This window comes from Moschus berezovskii, chromosome 17 (genome assembly GCF_049115385.1).
Source record: "Moschus berezovskii isolate FMDL1 chromosome 17, NW_MosBer_1.0, whole genome shotgun sequence".
Lineage (NCBI taxonomy): Eukaryota > Metazoa > Chordata > Mammalia > Artiodactyla > Moschidae > Moschus > Moschus berezovskii.
In genome coordinates this window covers 6,631,916-6,644,309 of record NC_142476.1, presented here as the reverse complement: position 1 = coordinate 6,644,309, position 12,394 = coordinate 6,631,916, and positions in this window count along the sequence as shown.

Genomic DNA, 12,394 nt, shown 5'->3' with positions numbered 1-12,394 from the left:
CCTCAAAAAAAAAAAAAAAAAAAAGCCGATAAGATGGAGTCATTATGTGTTTGGTTTAGAGGCCAGGGTCTTGGGTTAGAAAGCCTCTTGAAGTACCTCTGGGCCAGGGCAATAGTCCTGATCTAGGAGCAAATACCCCACAGGTATTGAGCATAAAATACCTCTTCACCCTGTGGGTCTTGCTGGTCGATAAGATAGTTTACCTCACGGAATTCTGCTGCAGTTCCATAGTGGGCAGTGGGTGCTTGCTTCTTTAGAATAAAGCTTCATGGAAGACAGATCACATTTAGTCTGGTCCAGTGTGCATTCCCAGTTCATCACTAGCATGTAATCAGCCTTCTACCGGCTGCCAATAGCAAATCAGTTTGTGTGTACCTTGTGATAAGACAGTTTTGGAGAGATTTTTATCCAGTCCTTATTCACAGAGGAACTGAGAGTGGGGCAGCGTAATTCTTCCCTGGAGGTTCTGACGATATACAGAGAAAGTGTATGTATGTTACTGGAGAAAGTGAGTTTATTGTACCAGAAACTGTACTCCTCAAAGGGTGATTACCTGTACATAAAACCACTTATACAGATTTAGGCAGCTAACCCTTTAAACTCATGAAAATATATCTATCTATCTATCTATATATAAGGCCATTTTGTTTCTAGCTACGTGGCTAGCAATGTGGATCAGGTCAAATTATTACCTGGCCCCAATCATTATCTTATTGGCCCAAACTCTCCTGTTCACTTTTCACACCATCTAAGTCATCTGCATTGTTGATGGTCAATCAAATCTCTGTGAGTCACTTGGAGTCACACTTTCACCTCTATTCTTAAACAGCACTCTCAAGCAACTGGGGTGAGTGCTAATGTTAACCTCTATGATGTATTTATCTGCCTTGAAAACCATGCCTTTGAAACCAATCCTAGCACAGTTCATTACACCCCTTAATCAGGTAGGCAGGGGAATTCTTGTCTCTCTTTCCTCGGACATCAAATTCCTGCTCCCAGCATCATCTCTGCTTCTGAACTCTCATATTTCTCCATGCAGTTCAGTTCAGGTCAGTCCCTGGAGAATTTATCGAGTGCCTGCCTACATTGGGTCAGGCCTGCTCCCTTTCCTTCTGCCACTTCTTCCATCCACCCACCCTTTTTTCTAAACAGAGGTCAGAAACCGTCTCTCTCTACTTTCTCTGATTGGGTCCACCTGATCTTAACATTCTTATACCTAATCTAATCCTTGATGAGCTCTGGTTTTGTTGCTCTGTGTTAATTCTCCTTTGTCATGTGTTGTTGTACACATGTTCTTGCCTGTCTCCACAACTAGGTCATGTACCACTTAGCCTCATCTAGATGCTAAAGTCTTATTTTTATGTATGATCCTCCCAACTCGCAGGGCCTATTCTGGGAGAAAGCAGAAGGCAGGCACTCTGTCCATGCTACCACAGTTGCCCTCTCTCCTGGTGTGGAAAGTGTCTTAGCAGTATCTCTGCCCAGAGCCTCTCTTGGGTGTGCTGTAACCTATCTGGATCCCTTGAGCATGTCTTGAACTTTTTTTTCCCTTTTAAAAGAGATCAGTAAGAAGTAGAATTCTGCTTCTGGACGCGAAGACAGTGTCACTGCTGTTGGCTTTGGCGGTGTTTAGTCCTCACTCTGTTTCTCGAATCAGTAGAAACTCTTTTTCCCCATTAAGAAAAACTCAAACAAAATTGACAGACCTTTTGCCAGAATTGTCAAGAAAAAAAGAGAGAAGGGCCAAATAAAATCAGAGGTGAAAAAGAAGTTCTAACCAACACCACAGAAATGTAAAGAATCGTAAGAGATTACTGTGAACTATATTATATGTTGATAAAATGAGCAACCTAGAAGAAATACACAAATTCTAGAAATGCACAACCTCCTGTGATTGAATCAGGAAAAAATAGAAAATATGATCAAACCAATTACCAATGATGAAATTGAATCAGTAATTTTAAAAACTTCCAACAAACAAAAGTCCAGGACCAGACAGCTTCACAGGTGAATTTTACCAAACATTTAGAGAAGACTTAATGTTTATCCTTCTCAAATTATTTACAAAGAAAGTAATGCCTCCAAACTCATTCTACAAGGCCAGCCTCACTCTGGTACCAAACCAGAAAAACGTATCACCAAAAAAATTACAGGAAATATCACTGATGAACACAGATGAAAAAAAATCATCCATAAAATACTAGCAAAACATCTAACAATACATTAAAAGGATCATATAGCACGATCAAGTGATTTTTATTTCAGAGTTGCAAGGATTTTTCAATATCCAAAAATCAATCAATGTGATACACCACATTAATGAATTGAATAAAAATCATGGGATCATCTCAATAGATGTAGAAAAGGCTTTTGAGAACATTCAGTATACCTTTATAATAAAAACTTTCAACAAAGTGAATATAGAAGAAACATATTTCAACATAATAAAGATTATATATGACAAGCCCATAGCTAACATCATACTCAGTGTGAAGAGCTAAAAGCATCTAAGAAAGTTCTACAATAAAAAAAAAAGACAAGAATGCCCACTCTCACCACTTTTAACCAACATTGCATTGCAAGTCCTAGCTATAGCAATTAGACAAGAAAATGAAATGAGGAATCCAAATTAAAAAGGAATAAGTAAAATCATCACTGTTTACAGATGACACTATACATGGAAAATCTTAAAGATTTCACCAAAAAACTACAAAAGCTCATCAATGAATTTAGTAAAGTTGAAGGATGCAAAATTAGTATGCAGAAATTGGTTGCATTTCTATACAATAACAACAAACTATCAAGAAAGTAAAATTAAGAAAAGTATCCCATTTACAGTTGTATCAAAAATAATAAAATGTTTAGAAATAAATATAACTAAGAAAATAAAAATCTGTAATTGGAAAGCTGTAAGACACTAATGAAAGAAATTGAAGATGACACAAACAGAAAAGTATTGTGTCCTCATTGATTGAAAGAAATAATCTTGTTAAAATGACAGTGCAACCTACATACTCAATACCATCTCTGTCAAAATATAAATGGCATTTTTCACAGAGCTATAACAAATAATTCTAAAATTTATGGAAACACAAAAGACCTCGAATAGCCAAAACAATCTTGAGACAGAAGAAAGATGGAAGGATCACAATCTCTGGTTTCAAACTATAATCCAAACCTACAGCTTTCAAAACAGTGTGGTACTGGCACAAAAACAGACACATAGATCAATGAAACAGAATAGAGAGCCCAGAAATGAACCCGCACTTCTATGGGCAATTAACCTATAACAAAGAAGGCAAAAGTATAAAAGGGGGAAAGCACAGCCTCTCCAATAAATAGTGTTGGGAAAACTGGACAGCTCCATGCACAAGAATCAAACTGGATTGCTTTCTCACACCATGCACAAAAGTAAATTCAAAGTGGATTAAAGACTTAAATGCAGAACCTGAAACCATAAAACTTTTAGGAAAAAACAGGCAGTACACATTAAGGCATTGGTCTTAGTAACAATGTTTTTTAAATAAATTACTTCAAGCAAGGGGAACAAAAGCAAAAATAAACATATGAGACTACAGAAAACTAAAAATCTTTGTACCATAAAGGAAACTATTAACAAAATGAAAAGACAAACTACTGAATGGGAGAATTTATTTGCAAATGATATATCCAGTAAGAGGTTTATACCCAAAATATACAAAGAACCAATAAAACTCAACAAAAAAATGATTGAAAATGGCAGAGGATATGAATAGACATTTTTCTAAAAAAGACATGCAGTTGTTCAATGAGCATATGAAAACATGCTCAACATCACTAATCTTCAAGGCAAATACAGATCAAAACCACAATGAGATGTCAACTGTTAGAATGGTTGTTATCAAAAAGACAGCAAATACGTGTTGAGGAGAATGTGAAAAAAAAGGGAGCCCACCCTCATGCACTGTTGGTGGGAATATAAACTGGTACAGCTGCTATAGAAAACAGTACAGAGATTCCTCAAAAAATAAAAGATAGAGATCACATGTGATCCAGCAATTCTACTGCTTAGGATTTATCCAAGAAAATGAAGACACTGATTGAGAAATACCCCTATGTTCATGGCAGCATGATTTGCAATAGCCAAGATGTGGAAGCAACCTGAAAGCCCATCAGTAGATGAACAGATAAACAAGATATAAATATGTATACATGTGTGTGTGTGTTGTGTGTGTGTGTGTGAATATATATTCAGCCATAACAAGAATGAAATTTCGCCATTTGCAACAATACGAATGGACCTAGAAGGTATTAGGTTAAGTAAAATAAGTCAAATAAAGAAAAATGAATACTGTATGACTTCACTTATATGTGGAATATAAAAAACAAGTGAACAAAAATAATAAAACATAAACGAGTAATAGATACAGAGAAAAAACATATGGTAGCCAGAGGGGAAAAGGTGAGGGGAGGGAGAAATACCTGAGGAAGATTAAGAGGTACAAATTTCCTGTTGCAAAATAAATGAGATGCAGATAAGAAATACACAGTGTGGGGAATATGGTCAGTAATTATATAATATCTTTGTATGGTGACAGAGGGTGACTAGACTTACTGTGGTGATCATTTTGAAAGTATAGAAATATACCATTTCTCAAGATGACAGAGGAGCAAGACCTGGAGACCCACTTCCACCCCAGAAATACATCAAATTTATATCTGCACGCATGGCCCAACTAAGCCCAGTTACCACAACTACTGAGACAGCACTCCCACCAGCCACAACTACTGAGCCCGTGTGTCACAACTACTGAAGTCCATGAGCCCATGCTCTGCAACAAGAGAAGTCGGCACAAAGCCTGCACACTACAATGAAGAGTAGCCCCCTCTTGCCACAACTAGAGAAATTCCATGCACAGCAACGAAAATCCAGTGCAATAGATAAATGTATCTATTTATAAACAGATAAATCTTAAAAAAAAATACACCTGCATGTGGAACAACTTCTACAAAACACCTACTGAATGCTGGCAGAAGACTTCAGATTTCCAAAAAGGCAAGCTAATCTCCACACAACCAGGTTGGGAGAAAGAAGGAAAGAAAAAGAAACTAGAGAGACAAGGGAATCGGGATGGGACCTGTGGCTCTGGGAGGGAGCTATGAAGCAGGAAAAGTTTCCACACACTCAGAACCCCCTCACTAGTGGGGACGGGGGAAGCTTCAGAGCCTCAGAAGAGAGTGTGGCAGCAGGGATTCAGAGGGCAAAATGGAGAGAATTTCGCATAGAGATCAGTGCCGTCAGCAGCCCCCTGCCTGAGATGCTTGTTTACATGCCCACTGAGGCGGGTAGGGGCTGGATGCTGAGACTCGGGTTCAGAGGCCAGACCCCAGGGAGAGGACTGCTGTGAAGACAGTCTGAGGGCACGAGTACAACACAGCTGCAGGAGTTCAGGGAAAAGCTTGGACTTGCCAGAGAGACAAGAGAGCATCAATGCGGGGTACACGAGGAAAAGGGCAGGCCGGTCAGGGATGCTGTAACTCCATGCACTCACAGACGGCAGGGCATGCCTTCACAAGCACCAGAGGAGGGGTGAGCTGCAGCTCTGGCCCAGGAGGTGGACATGACAGCTTTCCCACTTCCACTAGGCTGTGAGCAGGCACAGGTCACTATCCACACCTTCCCGGGAGCCTGTGCTGCCTGGCATCACCGAGGGATCTGTGCCCTGGAGTTGAGTCCCCTGGAGGGTGCAGGCCCTGCCCCAGGCTGTAGCACCTTCTCGGCAGCCTCTTCTGATGAAGGCATTCCCTGCACATCCCAAACGTGTCTGCTGCGTATGTCCGTCTCCCCAGCCTGAGTGGGCAAGTGAGCCCTAACCAACTGCCGCCTTCCCTTCCCTTGTCTGGGTGGAAAACCAGACGCTGGAGGGCAGCATGCAAACAGAGCTGGGCCAAAACCAAAGCTGAGCACGAGCTGTGTGACAAAGAAAAAGAAGGCAGGAGCAGTGAATTAAATCTCCACAATTGGTATGGGAAGCCCTGCATCTGGAATATCTGAATAAATAATGCATTTCCACATTTGAGGCTGTGGATACTGGGGGCAATTGTGGACTTTGGAAAAAAGTACAAGCTGGAGTAAGGCCAGACCAGAATCTGAACTGGCCCCACAAGTGCCCACTGCACATCCAGAGACCTTTCTAAGAAGTAGAAAGGCAGTAGTTGTAGGTCTATTACTACTCTTTCTTTTTCGTTTTGTTCTGTTGTTGTTCTTTTTTATTATTAATTTAATTTTAATTTTTATGCTTTTATTTTTAAGTACATTTATTTTATTTTTTCCAATTTCCACAGCATGTTTTCATTATATTGCTTTTCCCCCTTGGTTTTGATCTTCTTTTTAACTATATTTTACCTTGATGTATCTTTGCTTCTTTGATGTTTTGTATTTTTTCCTTCTACTCTTCATCTTGCTTTTGCTTTTACTTTTTTTTCTTTTGCTTGTATTGATGTGGTTGTTTTATGCTTTCTTTGATTTTACTTTAGTTTGCTTTCTGCATCTGGTTTAATCTTGCTTTTGTGTTTTTGCTAGTTTAGTTTTTACTGTTGGTTTTCATTTATTGGTTTGATCACTCTCTTCTTTTTTTTTTCTTCTCTTTCTCTCTTTTTTTTTTCCTCTTCTTTTCTTTTAGTGAGTGTGTGAATTTCTTTTTGTGTTTTTTTCTGTTTATCTTGTTTTATTTTATCCCTTAATTGGGGACATAACTTTCTGCTTTTTCATGCCGACTAATTTTCTGTAATGATGTTCTTCTTGCTGCTTCTGTCTGCCCTCAGATGGAGGAGGTTAAGAAACTTGGTAAGCTTGATGGGAGGGACTGATGGTGGGAAAAACTGGGTCTTGCTCTGGCACATAAGGCCTTGCTCAGTAAATCTTTAATCCAATTATCTGCTGATGTGTGGAGTTGACTTGGGGTTTTGTCTGTCTTTTGTTTGATTGATTCTTTTATCTTTTTCTTTCTCTTCTGTCTGTGAAGCTTGTGGAATCTTGGTGCTCCAGCCAGGGGTTGGGCCTGAACCTCCAAGGTAGGTGACCCGAGCTCCGGATGTTGAACACCAGAGAACTCCTGACCCGACTGAATATTAGTCAGTGAGGATTCTTGTAAAGGCCTCCATTTCAGCATTAGGTCCTGGATCAACCCAATGACAGACAGACTGCCTAAAGCCATAATAAGCTCACAAATACCCTAAAACACCCCAATGGACATGGCAATGCCCATCAGAGAAACAAGATCCAGCTCCACCCACCAGAACACAGGCACCAGTCCCCTCACCAGGAAATCTTCACAAAGCGCTAGTCCAACACCATCCACTGGGAACAGACTGTACATAAGAGGACCTGTGACCCTGCAGCCCGCAAACAGGAACTCCCAAACGCAGCCCGCAAACAGGAGATCCCAAACGCAGCCCGCAAACAGGAATTCCCAAACGCGGCCCGCAAACAGGAGATCAAACTAAACAAAGTGAGAAGACAGGCAGCAGAGGAAAGGGCGAAGTGAAAACAGACAGGAGCAGTGAGTGAAAAGGAGTAGGCACTCTCCCTAAAAAGGAATTCAGAGTAATGGTAGTAAAGATGATCCAAAATTTCAGAAACTGAATGGAAGCGCAAATAAGCAGAATGGAGGCACAGATTGAGAAGATACAAGAAATGCTTAACAAGGACCTAGAATAAATAAAGAACAGTGATGAGCAACACAATAACTGGGAAAAAAATACGCTGCAGAGAACCAGTAGCAGAATAACCGGGTCTGAGGAACAGACAAGTGAACCGCAAGATGGAATAGTGGAGATAACCGAAACAGTAAAACAAAGACAAAGAATGAAAAGAAATGAGGGTAGTAACAGAGACCGCTGGGAAAACATTAGGCAGACCAGCGTTTGCATCATAATGGTCCCAGAAGAAGAAGAAAAAAGAAAGGGTGTGAGAAAATATTGAGGAGGTTATAGTCAAAAACTTTCCTAACATGGGAAAGGAAATAGCCAACCAAATCCAGGAAGCTCAGGGAGTCCCATACAGGATAAACTCAAACAGAAACACACCAAGACACATATTAATGAAATTAACAAAAACTAAACACAAAGAAAAAATATTAAAAGTAGAAAGGGAAAAGCAACAAATATCATGCAATGGCATCCCTATAAGGTTAACAGGTGGTCTTTCAGCAGAAACTTTGCAGGCCTGAAGGGAATGGCAGGATATACTTAAAATGATAAAAGGAAAAGAACCCACAACCAAGCAAGAATTTCATTCAGATTCACAGAAATTAAAAGCTTTACAGGTAAGCAAAAGTTAAGAGAATTCAGTACCACCAAACCAGCTTCATAACAAATGCTGAAGGAACTTCTTCAGATAGGAAATACAAGATGAAGAAAGGCCTACAAAAACAAACTCAAAATAATAAAGTAAATGATAATAGGATTTGTTCCGTTCCATCGCTCAGTCGTGTCCGACTCTATGCGACCCCGTGGACTGTGGCCTACCAGGCTTCTCCGTCCATGGGATTCTCCAGGCAAGAATACTGGAGTGGGTTACTGTTTCCTTCTCCAGGGGATCTTCCCGACCCAGGGATTGAACCCGGGTCTCCCGCATTGGAGGCAGACGCTTTAACCTCTGAGCCACCAGGGAATGTAAATGGATTAAATGCTCAAACCAAAAGACACAGACTGGCTAAATGAATACAAAAACAAGACCCATATATATGCTGTCTACAAGAGACCCACTTCAGATCTAGGGACACATACAGACTAGAAAGTGAGGGGCTAGAAAAAGATACTCCATGCAAATGGAAATCGAAATCTGAAGAAGCAATACTTATATCAGATAAAATAAACTTTAAAAATAAAGACTGTTACAAGAGACAAGGAAAGATAATACATATGATCAAGGGATCCAAGAAGAACATATAATAATTATAAATATATATGCACCCAGCATAGGAGCACCTCAATATAAAAGGCAATGCTAACAGCTATAAAAGGGGAAATTGACAGTAACACAATAATAGTGGGGGGCTTTAACAACCCACTCACACAGTTCATCCAGACAGAAAATAAGGAAACACAAACCTTAAATACATTAATTCAGCCTAATTGATATCTACAGGACATTCCATACAAATGAAGCAGAATACATTCTTTTCTCAAGTACACATAGAATGTTCTCCAGGATAGATCCCAGCTTGGGTCACAAATCAAGCCTTGGTAAATTGAAAAAAAAAGTGAAATTGTATCAAGCAGTTTTTTTCTGACTACAATATTTTGAGATTAGATATTAATTACAAGAAAAAAATGTGAAAAAAGACAAATACATGGAGGCTAAATAATATGCTCCTAAATAACCAAGAGGTCACTGAGGAAGTCAAAGAGGAAATTTAAAAAAAATACCTAGAAACAAATGACAATGAAAACATGACAACCCAAAAGCTCTGGGGACCCCGAAAGCAGGGCTGAGAGAGGAATTTATAGCAGCACAAACCAATGTCAAGAAATAAGAAAAACATCAAATAAACAACCTAACCTTACATCTAGAGCAACTAGAAAAAGACCAACAACAAATAAATCCAAACGTTAGTAGAAGGAAAGAAATTATAAAGATCAGAGCAGAAACTAAATGAAAAAGAAATGAAGAAAGCAAAAGCAAAGACCAGTAAAACTGCAAGCTGGTTCTCTGAGAAGATATATATAATTGACAGACCATTGGCCAGACTCATCAGTAAAAAAGGGAGAATACTTAGAATACTCAAATCAGTAAAATTAGAAATGGGAAAGAAGTTGCAACAGACAATGCAGAAATACGAAGGTTCATAAGAGATTACCATGAGCAACTATATTCCAATAAAATGGACAACCCAGAAGAAATGGATCAATTCTTACAGAAGTACCATCTTCCAAGACTGAATCATGAAGAAATAGAAAATAAGAACAGACCAATCACAAGAACTGAAACTGAAACTATGATCTAAAATCTTCCAACAAACAAGAATCCAGTGCCAGATGGCTTCATTGGTGAATTCTATCAAACATTTAGAAAAGAAATAACACCTATCCTGCTCAAACTCTTGCAAAGAAATTGCACAGGAAGAAATGCTCCCAAATTCATTCTGTGAGACCATCATCACCCTGATACCCAAACCAGACAAAGATATTACAAGAAAATAAAATTGTAGGCCAGTATCACTAATGGACTTGACTCAAAAATCCTCAATAAAATTCTAGCGAAGAGAATCCAACAACACATTAAAAGTATCACACACTATGATTAAGTAGGGTTTATCCCAGGGATTCAAAGATTTTTCAATATAAGCAAATCAATAAATTTGATTCACCATATTAACAAATTGAAAGAAAAAACATATGATAATCTCAATACATGCAGAGAAAGCATCCAACAAAATCCAACACCCGTTTATGATAAAAACTCTCCAGAAAAGATGCTTGGAATGATTTCAATTTTTTTGAATTTACCAAGGCTAGATTTATGGCCCAGAATGTGATCTATCCTGGAGAAGGTTCCGTGTGCACTTGAGAAAAAGGAAATTCATTGTTTTGGGGTGAAATGTCCTATAGACATCAATTAGGTCCAACTGGTCTATTTTATCATTTAAAGTTTGTGTTTCCTTGTTAATTTGCTGTTTAGTTGATCTATCCATAGGTGTGAGTGGGGCATTAAAGTCTCCTACTATTATTGTGTTATTGTTAATTTCCCCTTTCATACTTGGTTAATTCAAAAAAATTGAAATCATTCCAAGCATCTTTTCTGGCCACAATGCAGTAAGATTAGATCTCAATTACAGGAGAAAAACTATTAAAAATTCCAACATGTGGAGATTGAACAACACGCTGCTGAATAACCAACAAATCATAGAAGAAATCAAAATATGCATAGAAATGAATGAAAATGAAAACACAACAACCCAAAACCTGTGAGACACTGTAAAAGCAGTGCTAAGGGGAAGGTTCATAGCAATACAGGCACACCTCAAGAAACAAGAAAAAAATCAACTAAATAACCTAACTCTACACCTCAAGCAACTAGAAAAGGAAGAAATGAAGAACCCCAGGGTTAGTAGACGGAAAGAAATCTTTAAAATTAGGGAAGAAATAAATGCAAAAGAGACAATAGCAAAAATCAACAAAGCCAAAAGCTGGTTCTTTGAGAAGGTAAATAAAATTGACAAACCACTAGCCAGACTCATCAAGAAACAAAGGGAGAAAAACCAAATCAATAAAATTAGAAATGAGAAGGGAGAGATCACAACAGACAACACAGAAATACAAAGGATCATAAGACACTACTATCAGCAATTATATGCCAATAAAATGGACAACTTGGAAGAAATGGACAAATTCTTAGAAAAGTACAACTTTCCCAAACTGAACCAGGAAGAAATAGAAAATCTTAATAGACCCATCACAAGCACGGAAATTGAAACTGTAATCAGAAATCTTCCAGCAAACAAAAGCCCAGGTCCAGATGGCTTCACAGATGAATTCTACCAAAAATTTAGAGAAGAGCTAACACCTATCCTACTCAAACTCTTCCAGAAAATTGCAGAGGAAGGGAAACTTCCAAACTCATTCTATGAGGCCAGCATCACCCTAATACCGAACCTCGACAAAGATGCCACAAAAAAGAAAACTACAGGCCAATATCGCTGTTGAACATAGATGCAAAAATCCTTAACAAAATTCTAGCAATCAGAATCCAACAAGACATTAAAAAGATCATACATCATGACCAAGTGGGCTTTATCCCAGGGATGCAAGGATTCTTCAATGTCCGCAAATCAATCAATGTAATACACCACATTAACAAAATGAAAAATAAAAACCATATGGTTATCTCAATAGATGCAGAGAAAGCCTTTGACAAAATTCAACATCCATTTATGATAAAAAAAAAAAAAAACAGAAGGCAGAAATAGAAGGAACATTCCTCAACGTAATAAAAGCTACATATGACAAACCCACAGCAAACATTATCCTCAATGGTGAAAAATCGAAAGCATTTCCCCTAAAGTCAGGAACAAGACCAGGGTGCCTACTCTTACCACTACTATTCAACATAGTTTTGGAAGTTTTGGCCACAGCAATCAGAGCAGAAAAAGACATAAAAGGAATCCAGATTGGAAAAGAAGAAGTAAAACTCTCACTGTTTGCAGATGACATGATCCTCTACACAGAAAACCCTAAAGACTACCAGAAAATTACTAGAGCGAATCAATGAATATAGTAAAGTTGCAGGATATAAAATCAACACACAGAAATCCCTTACATTCCTATACACTAATAATGAGAAAATAGAGAAATTAAAGAAACAATTCTATTCACCGTTGCAACAAAAAGAATAAAAAACTTAAGAATATAT